Below are 20617 nucleotides of genomic sequence, written 5' to 3' on the forward strand. Positions count from 1 at the left end.
GTCAAATTTTCGTCGGCGCCATTTTGGATTTTAGATTTGACCTCATATTGATTAATAGCTACTCCAACTCTTTGAAAATAACACCCATGACGAAAACATTTCAAATTTTCGTCGGCGCCATCTTGGATTTTAGTTTTGACCTCATATTGGTTAATCGCTACCCCAAAAACCACCCACATTTGCTACGGAAAAGTTCAGATTCATAGGTAATGTGACGAATATAATTTATTTCATTCCGACCGTTTCTCGGAATAACATACATTTACTAAGAAGGGTTTAATATATTGCCGGTAACATAATATTATGATGTATGTTAATAATTAATAATTCATAAAAAAGTATTTTATGGGTATAACCGCGAAAAATTGTCCCGTTACATTCATGACATCATAACAAACGTTACGTACATGACTGAATGTTACTTACATGACCATTATAAAGCTTAGTACATATATCAGTTATCTTTTCTTCCTAGCATTAAAAAGTTAACGTCAACACGGTGTCTTACACTCACACGACAGGAAAAAATGGAGATATAGGTAGGTAAAACCAATTCATATCATAAAATAATGAATTAAAACAAAAAGATGCATAAATCAAAATTGTATTGAAAAAAATTGATATTTTTTCCGCTTTTTATTCCTTTCTGCATTTTTCGTTTGTAGTTCTTTATATTTCTCGGGATTTTGAACTTGTAACTTCTCTCGATATTTTTTTTGCCTTTCGGCATTCGTCAACGCCATCTGTAATTTGATTTTCTCATTTGAAAAAATAATTAATAAAAAAAATTAAAAAAAACCCGACTGACACTGCAAATTCATATTGGCTACACGGCTACAAAATATTACTGGCCTCTACCCATTCTATATACATCTTATATAGCCTCCGACTGCGTGTTATGAATTTGCAGTGTCAGTTTTTTATTTTTTTTATTAATTATTTTATTTTATTCTTTTTTTTGTACAATCAGGTAAAACATATTAAGGTAATAGAAAACTATAGATAAACACCAATCCAATGATATCTTGCACATCAAAATCCGTTCAGCCGTTTAGATTTGAAAATATTATCGTCCTTTTTTCGCGCAATTTTTTAATAGACCTATGTGTTCTAAGCCTAACAACATGTCATGACTGTAACGTAACACATTTCGTTACACATCGTTACAATCATGACAAAAAATGCGGGCGACATAACCTTAAATTAAAATTACTACTCGATTGTGAATGCTAAGAACCACGAAGTAGTCTTATTCTTTAGTTTTATAGTAAACCTACGTAAAGATTTATAATAATAAGACAGAATATATATACTTACCTCGCAATCGAACACTTTAAATACCCTTTTTTCGAGCGACAAATCTCACATCAACACAAAACACCATTTTTCTCAAAGAAAAAATGGCTGCTTTTGTTTTTTAAATGTTGCCAGCATGCCAAATAGTGTTGCCACTCAATAAAATAAGAGAAGGATTCTGATAATTCTTATAGTATGGCAGTTAGAGACGTTACATACGTGACGTTACACACGTATAAAAAAAGTGGACAGTTTTTAAAATAATAATAAAAAATCGATTAAGGCCTTGTGCATTAAAAGATTTTTATGTACATGTTGAATAAGAACCGAATAACTTAAATTTTTCATAAAAATGCGAGTCAGTCATACCATTTCGTAGGGGTTATCAGTTTTTGTCACAAGGGTGTTAGGTGGACAAATATTTTTTATATGGACAGAAAAGTGGAGCCAGTAAAAAAAATATAAAATAAAATATTTCTGCAAGAGATAGATTGAGTTTTATGAAATAATCTAAAAGAACACAAGCATACCTTTTATTACATATCTAACAAAACACTTGTTGTCAAAAAACGTTGATGCCATATGAGAAATAAAATGGGAACATTGAAAAAATAATTCATGTACAATTTTTCGCGGTTTTACCCTTATACATTTCTTAAAAAGCTTCGATATTGTATACAATAATACAAATCATTAATTGATTATTATTCAAATTGTTGTAAAATAGTCACACTTTTTTAAGTTGGTTGAATACACTAACTTACTTATTACATACTTATATTCAATTATTATTTTGCCTTTTTTATTTGTTTTACTTTTAATTATTATTACCAATATTTTCAGAAGAAAATAAATTAATGTATCCAGAACGAGAGTTTCATTTTAAACTTTAAATGTAACTATGTATAAAATAGACCAAAAAATTTTTACGAGAAATTAACAATAAAATATTATCTTTTATATTGTTTCTATCGATTTGAATAATAAAATAAAATTTGAAAAAGGAATGTTTCCTTTCAGAAAAATTTGCTATCCCTAGTATTTCAAGTACTTTCCATTCAGGGCACATCGAAAATTTCCACACTGTATATATACAAACAAATATATAAATATGCAAATATTGCTCGTTTAATGGTATAGGATAAGTAGTAAATTTATTTATCAACAACATTCCTACGATAGCAAATAAAATCGAACTACTGATTTATTTATACTGTGGCATAATCGCCCGCCTTCATAGGTCACCGGAGTTCATGCCGCGCCGGCTCCTGCGCAACGCGGGCGCGAGCCATCTCAGTGCCTAAAATGCCTAAACTTTCAGTACAAAGGGCTCTTAAGAAGTGGATACCTTCACCACAGCATATTTACCATATTTATTTTTATTGTGTGTACCATATATTATTTATTCTGTGAGTTTAGAATGTTTTTCCGAGTACCTTGAAATTGAAACAAAGCAGAACAAAGCAGGTATATGAGTAGCGACGGAAACTGCCTGATATTTCATGAGCTCGGATTAGCTATGCCGTTGTTTGCCGCAATTTTAAAGCATAATTATAATTGAAATGTAAGAAATTAATGTAAATGTATGTAATTCTAAATCGCATATGACTCAACAATTTTTAATTTGTAACAGAAAAAAAGGTTGCAAAAATATATTCTACGCTTGATAATTGAAGTATTATACTTTTTATACATGAACTAGGTATATCATTCTTTCCCGTAATTGTTGATTTGTAACTATGTATATAGCTAGAGTTCGTGTAAAATTTCGAGAGAATTCATAGTTCATGATGAAAACAAATTGGTTCATCTAAGTCTCTTTTATAGCTTCTTTAAGGCGCCTGTTATTATACATATTATTATATTATATTATTTAATTCTTATTCTATCAAAATTTACATATGCAACCAATTAGGTAGGTACTTTGTATTATCAAAACTTTATCTAAAGCTTTTAAAGCTCTTTTAAAGAAAATACTACACAGTTTATTAAAATTAATAATAGATTAGATCGTTTCAAAATCCTAGTTAACTAATTTTAGGAAATAAGGATAATGTATTGGGCGGCGACTATCACCAAGTGTGTCGTCTGCTCAATTGCTGGGGTTGCAATAAAAAAAGATAAATAATTAAATAGAGACAACCTTTAAACTGTAATCTGTATTGAAATTATTATAATTAATTTGTAGATAGCCCTGAATAAATATTATATCGAAATACACAGAAACTGACAATTTTCGCGTATTTTAAGTGTACTTTCCGTTGCGTATTGCTAAAATATGTTATTGTATTACACTTATATACCTACAATACACGTTGTTAAAAAATAATATCAATTATAGACACATTCATTTGTATAATACATAAATATAACAACATAAAAAGATTTTACTGAGAGGAAATAATAATAAAATATTGCTTTCCGTTGCAAATTAATGGATGAGTAATTGCGTGATAGCGATATAATTAAATTTTAACGTTATGCATTCTGATTTTTATTTTATAACTAAATAAACAAAAAGTGAACAGAAATGTCAATAATTTGTACGTTATCGTTAATGATTACCGAACCATAGTGTTATAAAATATAACAAAACGTTTATTTAAAGGTTAATTCACAAAATAATGTACAAAATTAGCGATGTTATCTGATATTATTATACGAACACGTATTAGAACTAAGTTTATCGACTTTTAGATACTTGACATGAACATGAGAACGCTTTTGGATTTTGCCTCGGCTTCACGTTACCGCTAGTTTTATATGTATTTAAAGTGAACTAGAGCAAATTATGATGCTCTAACTTGAATTTCATTTTTTCACTGAGATTTATGAATATTGGAGGAGAATTTCATGATTGCATTCACAAGGATTTCTGTCGAGTTCAATATCATGTTATTTTCCTGAAAATAGGTGTATATTAATTTTATTACTCTTGTTATATTAATTTTATTGCTGCTACAAAGCAGCAATAAAATTTAAGCAAATTGTTTAAAAATGAATATCTAGTTATTGAGTCTCAAAGTAAATTTGAATAACATTACTACTACATAATATAGTAATGTATATTGTAACTAAACGCGTAAAGCACGTCTGTGTAATGACGGAATGTTTGTGGTAGATGTATGTAATAATAGCAATAGCAATGTGAACTAGTGTTCGTATAGTATCAGCTAGGGACGTTAGATTGTTTAACAGTAAGTATTTATAAATTCAGAAAGCTATATTAACTTACGACGTAGATATAATTTATAACTCTTTTTGTTTCATTTGTTTTGATAATTTGATTGTCAAGAACGACGAGTTTTATATTAAGTGTTTCTTTGAATAGGTTCAGTATTCATTTATTTTAACTCATTTGATTTGTTTACAATGTATCTACTCACTTTTGTTATGCCTTTGGCAGCAAATGGTATAATATGCGGTAATAAGATTCACAGTCTTTTTAATTACACTCATTGAGTCTGACTGAATATTGTGGATGTGCAAACATTTCATAAACTATTACCTATGGCTGTAACCTACAATGCACCTATCGTTTTGATTTTGTACATGTTTCTGTTTGTTTATGCACACATTTGAAACCAAATGTAGAGTTGCTGAACACTGTAGCCTGCCATTTGTAAAGTAAGCGTAGAAAGATTGAAACTATAACATTTGTTCCTACCTTTTCTAACATTTATATTTATAAAAAATGTATAATAAGAATTGCGCTTTTGTATTTACAAATAAATTTAAGTCAATAATGCGTTTATCAGTAGGTTTGGTCAGCGTACGTTACTTTTTAGTAGTCTTGTAGTCATGACGTATACTATGAGTTGTTATTTGCTTACAGCACATTATTTTCATTTCCTTACAATATATTTATAATCATGTACGATAAAATAAATGAAAAATATTCCTAAATTATTACGAGCAATAAATAAAATAAAGTGCTATTTGAAACAGGAAAAGAAATAAATGAAAATAATATATGGACGATTATTTTCTTTTATAATGTACCTATATCCTAAGTTTATAGTCGTAAATCATGTCGGTATAGGTTCAATAATGAGTAGATATATAAAACGGAAGTTGGTTCCCGCCTTTCGAAAATTTATTATCTACATTAGGTTAGGTACATGTTTGAAAAAAATTTCCACGAATTAATAAAATACATCATGATGAAATTTAATGGAACAATGTTATTTTTTATAGAGGGAGATTTATTACTTTCGCTAGCATTACGAGAAAGTCTAATAGGTGTAGGTGAAGATACAGAGCACTGACGTCAATATTGCTTTATGATTCAAATCGACGTTAAACTGAGCTCGCCCAGCTGAGTGCAGCCCGCTCTAAAAATAATGTTTTAACAATTTTATATACGTTTTAGCAGGGCGCCACGTAAATACAGTATTATTATTGCATTAGATAAGACGTACAAGGAAACCTGAAAAAATTGACTCTACAAACATTGAGTTAGGGGAATATCTCGATCTCGCAATTTTTTGCGAAAAATTGCGACCATATTTCATTAATTTATATGTCAAGAGAGTCAAGACTGGATGATGGGAATGGATATCATTTTCAAAATGTATTTATACTTTTATTTACAAATGAAACAATTTTTTGCCAAAATATGAAAATTGTAAAGTAGGTAAATCAATTTTCAGTATTGTATTGACTATTCCATCGTTCAATGGACTCAATCTGACTCATAATTGATCGGTTTTAGTATCAAATGTGGACCTAATTATTATGACTGAACACGCATGTCGCTACGATATCGGTACGAAACACGAAGGCTACTGAAATAAAATATTAATAAATTACTATTTGATCTACACACACTGAAATTTCATTATACAGAAGTAAATTACAAAGTCACTTTTTGATTCGAGTGTTTGAGCACGGAAAATATTGACATTTCGTTGTATTTTCTTTTACGTTTTGTAAAAGATTAAATTATAGAAACACATTTTTGACGCTTTGAATGTTCGTCTCTTTCAGATTCTTTCATTTGTATGTAAGTGGCAGCCATTGAGGTGGCACACAACACAAGTTGAAGCTTTGCTCTACTTATCTCGGATTGTTCTGAGTCCAGAAACGTTCTTAGTACCATCTTTGTTGTTTTGACAAAAATGTATGACAATGTTATTAAAGAGAATACAACGAATTCGTAGCAAGTTGCTCACACTATTGTCACGACATTTCTGTTAATATAATTAGAATAATGAACTCAAATAGACAAAGAATCGCTTTACACGCATTACGCAATACTTGATTGTCCTTAGAGTTAAAAGACAATTCAACAAGTAAAACTGTGTTTTATGTGTATATATGCTAAACGCATAATTGTGAGTAGGTTTTAAAAATTGAGGAATCAATTAATACTATTAAACGAATATAAATACATTCCAAATTCATTCAATCTATTTGAGATACATTCCCTTTCAATGTCTGTTCAATGGACGTGATTCATCACATAATATGACAGCGTCTCGAAGCTTGCATGAGAGGAACCAAACCTATACAATACTCATGAATACGCAGTCCATTTGAGGAAATGCCTCGCCCAGGTTATATCGGGCACACTGTTAATTAATTATTAGTCAATGTACAATCGAATTAATAACGACTAGTTACCGAGCATACGAAGTCTGTCTAAATAAAAAACACCACACGCCTGCGTGTTTTCCCCGTGTTTTCGATGTAATTGGGGGCGCGCGGCTCATTTCAATCAATAATAGGTATATATCAAAGCATGTTATCACTTCTAGGATAATACCGCTCTATTACTCTACAAAGGTTGAATCAATACTTTGTATAATTAAGCCTTAATTGTCTGTAGCATATTTCGTTAATAAATTGTAAAACTAATTTCTCTTTCTTTCATTACATTCTTTGTCCATACATAATTACTGTTTTCGCAATAATAAAGAACTTGAGTGGATGAAGTATGTTTTCATTTATGATTAATGAGTTTGGGAACGAGACAATTACCGTCAAGTTTAACTCCATTCATTAAAATTGCATACGGAAACATGTATGGTAACTTACTTAAAAGTATTTATGTATTTATGTGTACTTACCTTTGTAAACTTTGATCTTAATCATAAACTTGCACCTAAGACTTACGAAAACCTTAATACGGGCTTTAAGCAGAACGAAACTGTAATATTGTTATACATAATTAGATTTAACGGTACAGTACACATACTTATCTTTACCAAGTAAATTTGGAAACCTTGCTCTCTACTACTATATGTATACTATTTAATCCTTTTGATAGCATAAGTACATAGATTATATTTTCAAGTACCGTAGAAGTAAAAATCTCAATATCATTTTTTAAGTACATATGTTTGTTGTAATAGAATATCGTTCTTCGATAGTTCTTTTATTCTTTCTATTATTTTAACCTTATATAATGTCGTGCAATCTGAGCTTATTCGCTTGAAAGAAACAAAGCTGTAAGTATAAAGCGATATATTTGTTCCCTTCTCATATCACGTTAACGATCTCATTAAGTTGTTAGTTCCAATTAAATATATAGAAGCGTGTCGCGCTCCACGCGTGAATTGTTGAAATATTTCTTTGTTACACGAGTACATCTACCTTTCTGTACTTGTTCATAATTCCCTATATAGACCAATTAATCCGTTTTTAATGAGCAATAATCACACAATAACTAACGTTACCCGTATCAAGAACGACAATTATACTGCACGAGTACTTTTTCCTTCATTTTAAAAGCAGACACTCGTTCTGGGATTTTCACAATATCGATTTAACAAGTAATTATTCCATTTGAACGTACTTCTTAGTAACACAGACACGTGATTGTAATCGCTTGTCATTTTTACGCTTTCGTAGAATCCCGTAGCGGTGATGTTCGAGTGACGAACCAAATTCTAAAAATAAATATTGTCCTAAATTGAACATTTTAACATAAATATTTAATTACATAAACACACGAATATGCTTAATTATATCAAAATACGAAAGAATCACACGTGCGCATTCACACATAATTGTTTTCATTTAATCAATTGTTCGAATGTGATACGCGAACGGTTATAGTTTTACCATCCAGTGTTATTTCATCGTTATCTCTTGTCGAGACGAGCGTGAGCTCTGACTACAGACAATAAATCAATAGAATCAATCGTGTTAAAAATAGAATTGCCTTAGATATTGTCTAACTTCTGAAACGTATACCAAAATGAACGTCGAGGATATTTGGGTAGATATGTTTCTAAATTTAAAACGTTCTTCCAACCGATTTATTTTCAAAGGTGGAAAATTTTAGTTCAAAGGTTGATTTAAAATTTAGATTTATGCTAAAATAGGTAGTTAAAGAAAATTCAAGGAATGCAAAAGATTGTGGAAAAGGAGACCGAATTTGTAACATATTTCTTTAAAAAGTTATTCATGGGTTAACTCAGAGTTAGCGCAACCAAGTTGATTTTTAGGTACGGGATAGTACTTGCTTGAAAAATGTCCACAGTCAAAATAAAGATTTATTTATTGATTAAATAGTATTTTTAAGATAATATTTGATTTTATATATTTATCATAAATAAATCATTGAATTATCTAAGAATCCTATGTAGGTATATCTTCAAAATTCAATAAACTTTTGTTTGATGGAGAAAACATCATTAATATAGAAGACTCGTAATTATTTATAAGGCAAGTACAAGTCAAACTCAAGCGTCAAGGTTTCCGCACCTTGGAAAAGTTAACAAAACAAAGTTAATTCTCGTACTTTTCAACTTATCTTTATAAGGCTCATTGCTTTGTGCGTGTTTGTATTACTCGGGTCAATTTACTCAAAGTTTCATTTATATTCGTATAAACTTTATCAACTTATATATCAGGCCCTTCTAACATACTTTTACCTTGTTGATATTTCAACATAATATTATTCAAATGTTTGAGCTTAAATGTGAATATATTTTTGTAAATATTCACAATATATAAAAATGTTATTTGACTAACAACTCAGTCATAAAACTGAAAACTTAGGCAATTACATTTTCACAGATCTAGAGTTACTTTTTAAGCGTTCCCCGAAGACAGCTCAGCAAGTTCTGTTCTCAGTGAGAGCCACTTAACACAATAATATTATGACAGTTTTTCCAAGTAAAATATTTAAATGTTGCTCTTTAAATTTTATAAGATTAAGGCTCAAGCGAAAATTCAGTTGTGGACTGTGGTTATTAGTTAAAATTAATGATAGCCAAGCAACCAGTTTTAATATAAATAAATGGCTTAATGTTTATGTTGTACGAATAATTAGAATAAACCAAAATTATTTGAATAACCAATATTTATTTTACAAATGATACTTCAATTTATAACTCAAAGTTTTTATTGCCAATCTAAACTTTACAGATAAACAATGATGAATTAACCAAGAGTTTACAATTGAATCATAAATCCCTTTGAGACTGAAACTAGAATTTTCGATATCTTGGGCAATATAAACTGAAGTATTATTTCATGTCTTTATTAGGTCTACAAATCGCTTAAACATATTATGTGAACGAATACAATTTAGATAAACGTATATAGCTGTTTTATTGAAGATAGCTGTAGACTTTTCCGTCGTTACGGTTCCTTAGTGACTTGCGTCGAATCGAAAGTGGGTCTAATGAGTCGGCAAACACGGCCCGATACAAACGAGTAAACGAGTTGTTTGTCTTCCTCTACGTATATACTGAAGGATCCAAGCGTGAACCGATCATTTGCTAATGAGATAAGACCGTATGTCCGATACCAAACAAAACGCCAGCAATTTTATTAACAACAACATAATTTGAACGACTTTACGTACAATTTATAATTGTACTAGTAGGTGCATATATTCTTTCTGAATATATAAACGTTAGAAGGTACATATAGGCAGCCGGAAATGTATTATAATATAGGTATTTTTTTTAATAACACCAACAATTTAGTACGAAAATTTTACCGTGCATGCTTGAATGATTAATAACGTGCAACTATAATGGCCTAACAGCATGCAAATTATAATTACAGTACATGTAAAACGGGCGGTGTAAGTCGCATTTTTCATAATTACTGACAAAATTGTACAGAGTTCATGCGTGCCCGCTCTTGCATGTCAGTTATCAGTAAATTTTACAGGCATGTGAGCGTTTGTCCTTTTATCGTCGTAATAAGAGGTAGAGACAAAGATTAACCTCATTTTTTCTTAGGTAAAGCTTATTATAATTTTCATTACATTGCCCCAATTTGGTACAATAAGATCATGCTCCAAAGCTGGAAATGGAAAATGAAATTGGAATGGAAGATTTTTTGTGTAAGATCAAAAAATTTATGAGTATTAGGTATGCATTTGCATTTAATAGATATTATCTCAGGTTTTAAAAGCTTATATATATGTCGTTATTTATATGTGTAATTCCTAGTTTAAAGAAGAAAGAGTAGAAACTAAGGTCAGACAGTATATTTGTCAGAGTACGCAAAAAAGCTAATATAACATCCATCATCTATGAACAAAAATACAACTGCTGGGTTTGGGCTCCCCCAAGGCTTTAGGCGTCATTCATCCAGTAGGCTTATGCGAAGTGATGGATATCTTAAACTTTTGGTTTCCGTGTTTGTTATCGCTGAATGTACTTTTTCTACGGTAATGAATGTACTTTTTCTACATAAAAACTTTCACAACATAAAAAAGGGTCGTTTAGTATTAATTGCATTATAGCAGCGCGAAAAATGAGAATAACAAATACTAAAACGATTAATATACCGTCGAAGAACACATAGTGTTCAGTGCAATTAATTAAACCAAGAGATCAAGTAATGATAGACGAGAGAAGAAAAAAATCGATAACCGCATTTCAAAGCTGAAAATTAAAGGTTCAACGGTTTAGGTATTCACTTTTCGAAAAACGACAGAGGCTCTCGATTCATAAAGGTTTTAAATAAAAATGTTGTTTTTATAATTGTCTCTACATTAAATCATGTTGTAGGCACTTTGTTTGTATTTGTACCTTAAATAAATAAATAAAATAAATATTATAGGACATTATTACACAAATCGACCTAGTCCCACAGTAAGCTCAATTAAGGCTTGTGTTGTGGGTACTAGGCGACGATAAATATAATATTTAATAAATACATATATAGATAATAACACCCAGACCCAAGAACAAATAATTGAGTTCATCACACAAATATTTGCCCTGACCGGGAATTGAACCCGGGACCGTCGGCTCAGTAGGCAGTTACTTTACCACTGCGCCAATCGCGTCGTCAGACCTTACCTTGGCTATTTATTGACTTAGTTAATATTACAATATCCTTAATCTAAACTAATGACAATTTGATAAATCATTTTAAATCAATTTAACAGATTTTTGTATTTATTTATTTATTTATTATACTTTATTGCATTGAAAATACATAAATACACATAACAATGACAACACTACAGAAACAGCAAAGGACGGCCTTATCATATTTTTATTTCATACACTAAATTATTTGTACTATAATTAACACAAACAAAATCTATGGTTTTTCTGAATTACCTTTTTACTAAACAAATAATGAAGTATTTTCAAATATTATGTATTACAATATTAACTCCTTCTGAGAAACATAACGTTTCAATTAAATATATGTATTTACATGTGAATATAGCGAGAGCGTCAGTTGGCGAGTTAAACAAGCGACAGGTAATTAAAAACGTGTCTAATTTTGATAATTGTTTCTTATTTGTTTATCTCGATTGTTATAAATAATATTTATGTGAATGTCAAGTGGTACACGTAGTTAGGGAAAAAAATCTTGTACTCATAATTAATCAAATTATAAACTTTTACAGGCATTATTTTCACAAAGCGTATGTGTTTTCATCTATAATTATGGACTCGGTTTATCGATAAGAAATTGAGCTCTCCGTAAAATAATTTAGAGCATAATTACTATATTTAACTAAGCTCCAATTTCATCCATCAATTTGCAGATACCTACACTTTGATTGTAGAACTAGTTACAATATTTTGGCTTACTGAAAGGTCTAAATTACGCCTAAAAATAAAATAATATTAACCTCATAACATAGGTAATATATATTTTAAGGTGCTTTAAGATTTTTTAATTTCTGATTAAGTAATCACTATCATCATCGTTGCCGAGATTCAATCAACGGCAACAATTCCATCTACTAAAACGAAACATCTTTCCACGCAGGAAATTATTGTGTTGTCAGACAATATTGGTCAGGGATTTGGCGCTTTGCTTAACAATTTAGGGCATAAAGTAACTAATTTTTGTACTCCTAATGGTTCATTTACATATATCATGAATTCATTAGATAGTTTTACTTTTAATGAAAATAGTATTGTTATTATATTATATGGAGATAGCTTTAAATTAAAAAAACATGACATAGATATAGGATTTCAAAAAATGTTAAAAATTAGTAGTGAGACAAAATGCAAATTTATGTTGTGTACATTACCATATTTGCCTGGTTTGACACAAAATCAATATAAATTTATCTATAATATTAACTTGAAATTATATAATTTAACAAATCATCATAGTGATGCATTTATATATTTTGACATAAATTCTTGTATTAAATCTTTTTGTTTGACAAAGAATACAGTGTATCTGCCATTTAGATATAAGAGAGAACTTGCTATGTTAATAGCATATAAAATTATTAACCAGTCTGGTACATGTTTAGTATCAGACCCTGGATCTACTATAATTTTATGTAGTAGTAATTATATACATCAACCTAGTTTAAGTGTTGACAGACAATCTAGCCCTAAGCTAGATTTAAACTAGTTTATAAGACAACAGCTAAGCAGTCCTTTTCTATTGTGCATCAAAATATTCAAGGCTTGGCTAGCAAATTATTAGAAATAGAATTATTTTTAAATCATAATAGAATTAAAATATTTTGTGTAACAGAACATTGGCTTAAACAATGTCAGTTGTTAATAAATATTGATAATTATAAATTAAAAAGTATATACTTTAGAACAAACGCTATTCATGGAGGTTCTCTTATTTTTGTACACAATAGTTTAAAATGCAAGGAACGAACTGACATTGTTAGCCTTTCTGTAGAACGGACCATTGAACTGTCCTGTGTGGAGCTGGAGCGTTATATTATTGTTTGCGTTTATAGACCCCCTTCCAGTGACTATAATATGTTTGAGACAGTCATGGAAGAAATATTAAAGCGTTTAAGTAGGAGTAAAAAAAAAGTTATAGTATGTGGTGATTTTAATATTGATATACTTTTACAAACACAAACGGCAACACGAATTGTTAATTTGTTTCAGTCATTTAATCTGTATAAACTTTTTAATGAACCCACACGAATTACACCTACTTCTGCAACCTGTATTGATAATATATACTGCGACTGCAACTGTTTAGAGAAAAATATTCTCAATACACTCACTTCGGATCACTGTGGCCAGAAAGTAGTTTTTGAATGGGATTGTTTACCTGAATTTAAAAGAATTAATGTTAGGCCTATAACTAAAAAAGGCATTAATAAATTTAGAGATAATATTAATAAAAGCCTGCCCGTACTGAATGATCAATCCTGTCATAATAATCCTTGTGAAATGTTTAAAAATCTTTTTAATTTAGTGCATAATGAATTTGAAAAAATATTTAAAGTTAAATCTTTAAATATTACCAAGGATTTACCATTTAGTAAATGGGCGACACCTAGCATACATAGGTGTAGGATCGTTCTTTATGAGTTATATGGTATGAAGCAATATAATAAAGACCCATCTTTTCTTAGTTATGTTAGAAATTACTCAAAAACTTTTAAAATTGTTTGTTTTACTGCGAAGCGTTTGTATATCAGAGATAAAATACGTGACTCCGATAATAAAGTTAAAACAGTTTGGTCTATTATTAATGGTGAAATGGGTAAAAGCAAATCAAGTAATACCATAAAACTTGTTAATAATGGCATGGTTATTGACAAAAATGCTGATGTTGCGCTTGCATTTGAAGATTTCTTTAGTAGTGTCCCTGCTAGCATTACTAATAATTTAAATTCGTCTTCAGCACTTGCAGAGACCTTTTTGAGGGACCATGTTGCGGGGTGCAGCACATTATTTGAATTGCGACACGTAACTGCTAATGATATTATTACAGCCTTTAAGACACTAAATTTAAAAAATACTTGTGATCTTTGGGGAATGTCCGTAAATTTAGTTAATAATATAATAGAAAATATTGCGAACAATTTAGCTTTTATATTTAATAAGTGTTGTGACTATGGTACATTTCCTAATTTATTAAAGCTTAGTAAAGTTATACCTCTATTTAAGAAAGGCGATCAAGAAGACTGTAACAACTATAGACCTATCTCGATTTTACCAACATTAAGTAAGGTATTCGAAAAGTTAATATTAAACCAATTGACTAGTCACTTTGCATCTAATAATTTGCTGCACACCAAACAGTTTGGTTTCACAAAGGGGCGCTCAACCACAGATGCTGGAGTTGCACTACTAACACATATATATAAGGCATGGGAAAACTCAAAAAATGCTTTGGGGATATTTTGTGACCTCTCCAAGGCATTTGACTGCGTTGAACATTGTACCTTATTGCGTAAACTTAATCACTATGGGATTAAAGGACAAGCTCAGAACCTCATAGCCTCATACCTGCATGATAGGATACAAACTGTAGTTGTTAATGGAGAACGTTCTAGCGGTGCGTCAATTAACATTGGTGTTCCACAGGGATCTATTTTAGGACCCTTCTTGTTCTTGGTATATATCAATGATCTACCTTATTATTTACAGGATAGGTGTGAAATAGTTCTGTTTGCAGATGATACCTCATTAATATTTAATGTGGATAGGCATGACCCAAATGTTGACGAAGTGAACAGTGCTCTTTTACACATATCCGACTGGTTTACTGCTAATAATTTATTATTAAATGCCAAAAAAACAACTTGTGTTGAATTTTTACTACCAAACGTTAAAAAGTTAAGCAGAAATATTACCTTGAACGGGGAGGTATTACACCCTACAGAATCGACTGTATTTCTTGGGTTAACATTGGACGAGAAACTACAGTGGGGAGCCCATGTCAACACCGCTGCAGGTAAGCTCAGTTCAGCAGCATATGCAGTCCGAAAGGTAAGGCATCTCACCGATGAAGATACAGCTAGATTGGTTTATTTCAGCTACTTTCATAGTATTATGTCCTATGGAATTCTACTATGGGGCAGGGCAGCAGATATAGAAACTATATTTATCTTACAGAAAAGAGCCATTCGTTCTATATATAATTTACGTGCTCGGGACTCACTAAGAGATCTCTTTAAGAATACTGGTATCCTTACTGTACCATCACAGTATATATTTAATAATATTTTGCATGTACACAAAAACGCCGACTTACACACAAGAGTAGGAGATAGACACTGTTATGGCACAAGGAACAGAAATAGAATTGAAATGCCATTTTTCCGATTAGCTAAAGTTAAAAATTCATTTATGGGTCAAGGTATACGCTTTTACAATAGAATTCCTCATAATATTAAAGAGTTTAGTAGTTCTAAATTTAAAACTTATATAAAAAATGTACTAGTTCAGAGAGCGTACTACAGTATTCAGGAATATATGGACGATAAAAACCCATGGAGGGTTGTCGCGTAAAAACCACAGGACAGTTCTTTGGCATGTTATTACAATACTTATATGTTGTTACATATGTATTTTGTAAAATTGTAAAACTGACATGATTTAAAAGAGCAACTATGGAGTTTCTTGCCGGTTCTTCTCCGTAGATACTGCTTTCCGAATCGGTGGTAAATTTTAAAATATGTAATGACGTTTCAAAAGTGCTTCTTTAAGAAGTCTAATTGAATAAATAAATGTTTGAGTTTGAGTTTGAGTTTACCCGGTAGCACAATTTGCGACTATTAATTATTAATAACTAGCGGTCCGCCCCGGCTTCGCCCGTGGTACATATTTACGTTTTCTCTACATAAAAACCATCCTCGTACTTCAAGGAATATAATAAAAAAAGAATTATCGAAATCGGTTCAGCCGTTCTCGAGTTATGCGCTTACCAACACATTTTGCGATTCATTTTTATATATAAGATTATAATTTTGTATTTTAATGTGGTTCATAGCAAAACAAATGTTTTTCTATGAACCACTTATCTAAATCACTTATCAATTATTTCCCTATCCATCGATCGAAAAATTGAAAAGTACTGAATTTTATTTAATAGAAGCCTTATTAACTTTGTTAACCTCACTGTAATATTAGATTATTCCGTTCCGTTAAGTATTTAAATTCTACAAGGTGCTAATTATATTCATACTTTGAACTTGACTTTTGCATGAATATCATTGAAAAGAGATTATAAAGCAAGTCAAAGCTCAAACAAAACTGCATGGAACGTGTTGAAAATTTTCACACACAGAACACCCTCACTGTACTACTAACAGACTATAGATAAGTTGGACATGTCTTTTATAACATGAAACGAAAGTTGATGAAGCGTATACAAATAACACCTTTTTATTGAGCTTTTCAAACCCTCGTCTGGTACCTAACCATTAGGAACATTTTTAACGAGATGGATGGATTTTCAAAGGATGTGTTTACTTATTCAGAGACGTCTTTTTAAATTGTACAACAACGAGATCCCACGTTATATTTTTTTAATAATAGCAACTCTTTAAAAATACAAGAATTAAATGGAATACAATTCTAAATTCTCTAACAAAAGCGAGGCATGCATGTAGCGCTTCATGTTTTCAAAGAGAAAAGGTCTCCAATTTGGTCGATTAAATTGCATTTAAGTAGCACAATTCGTTTCAACGTTTCGTACTCTCTCATGTGGGTGAAAAAGACAATGTACTGCAATGTATTTGCAGAAAGCAAATATACAGTTTTGCTCTCTAAATTGAGCTTTATACGATCTAACATTATAACATATAACATATTAACAAGCGAATCGTTGTAAAATGTATTATTCACTTGATCAAAATGGTACAAAACACAAATATTAATATACTTCCTATTTTGCATTTACGAAATTTCAGTATCTGTCACCAGCCTATCCCTTTTTTAACTGCAAAGAAATATAAGCGCCATTTCAAATAAGATATTAGGTTTGTATCGATATCTATCGTGTATTAAACTGATGTAAGGGAAATTTACATACATCTAAAATGTAGACTACGTCATAGTTTGGTTTCCACAGCAAAATTATAATATTAAAATGTTAATTAGGTTAAAATAAGGGTGGGCGGCTCGCTATTTTCCAACATATTGCATTTCGCCCGTAAATTGTGTCATGAATATTGTAAAACTAATTCGTTGAATCGGCAATTTGATATCGAAATTAATAGACGTGTCTAAGACACTTGTGTACGGAGTAAATATGATATGATAAATTATACTTCGTAGGTCGAAACGTGTACCAATTACACGGCTTGATACTGTAGGGTTTGGGATGTTAATTTAATCACTCTAGTGTGTTTACAATTAAAATCGACGGCAGGTAGTCATTATTGGGGTGAATAATCATTTATTTATGGATTCGACGCAAGTTTATTGCTGCTTGTAATATATTTGTGATGAATATTAAGTAGGTACACAACACAACAACACGTTATATTTGAATCTCTATTTTATATTGGTTAATGGTTTTCATGAATTCAGCGACATTAGAGCACAATTTGGTATGTACATCAGTGTATTTTAAAACATTAAAGAATTACGAAACTGAGTTTTAAATTGAGGTAAAGATTTTCTATATTATTGTAGGAATAAATTGTGATTTCATACGAACCTGATTAGACCTTTGAGTCTGAAAAAGGCTTCAGTCGTAGTCATTGTAGTTGAGATTATATGGGAAGACATGAGTTTGCATATTAGGTATGTATCGGATAACAAAGCTTCGAGATACGGAAATTAATATACCTACATAGATAGCTACGTAGTATAATTCCACAATTAAAGCCACAAAGCCATCGTCTAGGCTTTCATTATTATCTATAATAACCTTCCGACCTTGATTGAGATACATTAACACTTAAATATTACATTTCATTAATATTAACAGTATTATTCATACTACTAATAGGGAACAACGTAATGAATTCGTATGATTAATGAAAATAGCTTGTATTATTATTTATTTTTATTTCTTTTCGACTGAGTAGGTATTGAATGAAAATATACAGTCTAAATAAGATATTTTAATGATGTACATATAAATAAATAATGTGATACCTACCTGTTTATATTTACATGGAAACATAATATACGAGGGAGTCTTCTCTACATAAATTAAATACACACATAATATTGTGAAATTCATCGAGCAAAGTAAGTAACGCGAGCGAGCAAGAGCTTCGAGATTGAGCTAATTACCTTTGCATTAGAAAAACAGGTGTATTTTTGGTCTTTATAAATATATTATAAAATATTCTTGTTGACTTCTATTTTGTGAAAAATGTTCATTAAGAGCTCCAATTATACTTACGTATGTATGTATTTGTTCTTTAATTGATGCCATACAGGGTCATTTGTTTATTTTTATTTTACAGCTAAAAAAGGGGCATCAAATCAGACGAGTGCGTAGTGTTAAATGTACAGCAATTTACAATAATTACATGCGGTTGCGTTCGCCTACCTCAAATGACGATGAGGATATAGATACCTACACTGTAAGGGTAAAATTGAAGTTACATGTAATCTACCTAAGAGCGCTAGAATCTTAATCAATAATAATTACAACCTGCATTCCAGTTTTTTTATCCTCTTCTTAGAACAAAGATTAAATTTTTTATTGCATTCATTCGGATGTTATTTGTTGTGTATACGACGTCTCATTTTCATTTCAATAAAGTTTTTTTGCGAATTGAATTAGACACTATACGAAACGTTTATCATCTACGATATTTAATTATAAGATATAATGAGGAATAGGTGGAAATTGTTACAAAAAATAGGAACATAAATGTTCACATTATTTCTTGCTTAAGTTAACTACATTAGTAAAACACAGGCCTATTTAAAACCGGGGAAGAAACAAAAGAAGTTTTAAATCAATTATTATTAGGGTCGTGACTTGGGGCACTTCTCAAAGAATGTAATTAAAAGTTAGCTCAGTGTTTACCATTGTAATGACGTCACCTTATATTTATGGTTATGTTACGAATTCGATCTACAAGATAACGTAAGACATAGGAAACTTTGCGTAAAGTTTCAACAATGGTCATAAAGCTATATACATATATCTTAATTGCTGGAAAATAGCTTATCCAAACTTTACAGGTTTATAATTTTTTTTAGTTAAGGAAGAGCGGGTCCTCCTGACACAGGTTTTTGTAAACTTACTAGGAGGACTCATCCACTTTCTGTATTTGAAAATTGTGTGTATGAAATAAATATATTTTCATTTTATAATACTTATTAATTAATGTTTTCGTTATAAAATTAAAATCCGAGTGAAAGTAACAATACACTGATTACGGTTAATTCATATCTGAAATTAAGCCTGATTATCCATTATTTCATAAATTATTGACGTTGATAACGTAGGTATTAATTTTCCTCCGACGCAAAAGCTCGGTTCTAAGCTGACTAGATCGTAAATACTGTAGTTCTTAACTGTTTTAGCCTTTTTATTGAGAATAGTTTTATAGAGTTCGTTTATTACGACACGGCTAAGAAGTCTTACATAAAAATTTAGTTTGAAGTAAGAATTGTAAATAAACACTTCCTCTATTTAACGGAGTGGGCGGGCGCGGCGTCGTGATTTGACTCCGAGTAGCTTTTATTAAATTTTACTAACTTACACAAAAACGTATCTATAATGGAGTATCCATTATCAAGGTAATTTTATACCTCTTTTTGATTATTCCATTTATGTATGGCCAGTATGTTGGTACTTAGATTTTAGTACATTAATTGGCTCACACAACGTCGACTGAGCTCAATCAGATTTCGTAATAAATAAATAAATAACACCCGTTAACAGAATGCATTCCTTGGTTGGTTACTTCTGAAACATTGTAACTTTTGAACATCGAATTTGCTAGCACTTAACTGTAACCTAAACTACACCTGACTATAATGTTACTTACATCTTCGAACGAAATAAATGCAACAAAGAATGCATTTTACTTTGTAAGAAAATACGTCACTGTAATAGAGGTGGAATAGCTGGATTATAGAGGAGCCTAAGGATCGGCATCTCAGCCACGTCGCCTGTTTAGGTTAGGGTTTAGACAATAGCCCGACAGGAACAAAGGCATTGCAGTGAAAGCTGT

General features: G+C 30.7%; 1 long non-coding RNA gene across 1 annotated transcript; it reads right to left on the minus strand.

Annotated features, from left to right (window-relative positions):
- Positions 1 to 588: 588 nt before the first annotated feature.
- LOC149902291 (uncharacterized) lies at positions 589 to 1402 on the minus strand. The gene is made up of 2 exons (XR_016457538.1): positions 1318 to 1402; positions 589 to 743 (listed from the first exon to the last, which is right to left on the minus strand). It is a non-coding gene; the product is annotated as an uncharacterized LOC149902291 (long non-coding RNA).
- Positions 1403 to 20617: the final 19215 nt, after the last annotated feature.

Source organism: Colias eurytheme, chromosome 15, assembly GCF_061535395.1.
Source record: "Colias eurytheme isolate Ceu_HAF_F1 chromosome 15, ilColEury1 Martin Lab GWU primary, whole genome shotgun sequence".
Classification (NCBI taxonomy): domain Eukaryota; kingdom Metazoa; phylum Arthropoda; class Insecta; order Lepidoptera; family Pieridae; genus Colias; species Colias eurytheme.